Consider the following 1,326-nt stretch of genomic DNA (forward strand, 5'->3'; position numbering starts at 1 on the left):
GTGAGAATGCACAGAACCTCTGTTTTCAAAGCTCCTTCGCTCAGCCACAAACCATGGGAATTAAATTTTGTTGTGCATTTAACAGACAATGAACATAGAGCAAGGTCACAAATACATGTTGAGATTACAAGACAAGACGCTGAACAGAAACCTGCGATCACTGGCAGCTTTGTGATGGCTGCCTGGCCTGGATACACGCATCTAACGTCACCCTCGCATGTGCCAGTGGGTACCTCTCTCACTGCCTCCTCTGCTCTGCACACAACACCACTTCTTAAAAGTGGGTCTCTGCAGGGCAGGAAGAATGTTACAGATGTGCCTTGTGTTTCTTATGTATTTAAAAATACATGTAAGGATGTCACTGGCATCTTTTTGGCTTTTAGACCTGAGTGATGTCATTTGAGAAACACTGTTCTAGTCCAAACACTCCAAGCATTTAGTCCAACCCTCTAGTTTTATAGATGGGAAACCAAGGCCCGGAGATGGAAAGGGACTCTTGAAAGTGATTTCAACAGGCAGGACTTGCCTGAGAATTCTGGACGGACACATTTGAATTCGATCAGAGAGGAACTTAGGAAGGTCTGCAGGTGGTGCTGCTTCCAAGGGGCTTGGAAACACTTTGGCTCAATCTTCTTGCTTGACCTTGGGTTTTTGATTAAGGGTGGGAAACATTGCTTTTCGTGACCTTGAAGATTAAGACTCTACCAAGTTGTTTGCTTAAGTGTTATTAGAGAAAAAGTTTAAACAGATTGAATGTAGTACGTCCCCACTTAATGGTACGTGTATGAAAAGTGGTAGATCTATGAAGAACTAACTCTACTGCTATCAAAAATGGCAGCTATGACAACTAGAAGTACGGTGGATTGATGGCAATAATTGATGCAGCACCTACTGGCTTTCCTCTATCATGCCCCTTTCCCTGAAATTTGTATAGTCCCTCCCACTTGAACTTGAGCTGGTCTTGTGACTTGCTTTGACCAATAGAATGTGAAGGAGGGTGAGATACCTGGCACAGTCATCCCCGTCACCCAGGCAATAGCCAGCCACAAGATGTGAATGAGGCCATCTTGTATCAACCAGCTGACCCACCAGCTGACCACAGATGCATGTAACAATCCCAATCAAGATGAGCTGAGCCTGCCCAGACCAGTAGAACTGCCCACTTGACCCACAGGATTCATGAACAACAATACATATTGCTTTAAACCATGAATTTTCAGTTGGATTGTTAATGAGCAATAGCTGGTACATACAGAGGTGTTATGGGGGTGGGGGCAGGGAGGCTTGTGGGAAAAGCAGGTAATGTGCATGAACAGTACGATCTCT

Source organism: Rhinolophus sinicus, chromosome 16 (genome assembly GCF_057876585.1).
Source record: "Rhinolophus sinicus isolate RSI-liver-muscle chromosome 16, RSI-T2T, whole genome shotgun sequence".
Lineage (NCBI taxonomy): Eukaryota > Metazoa > Chordata > Mammalia > Chiroptera > Rhinolophidae > Rhinolophus > Rhinolophus sinicus.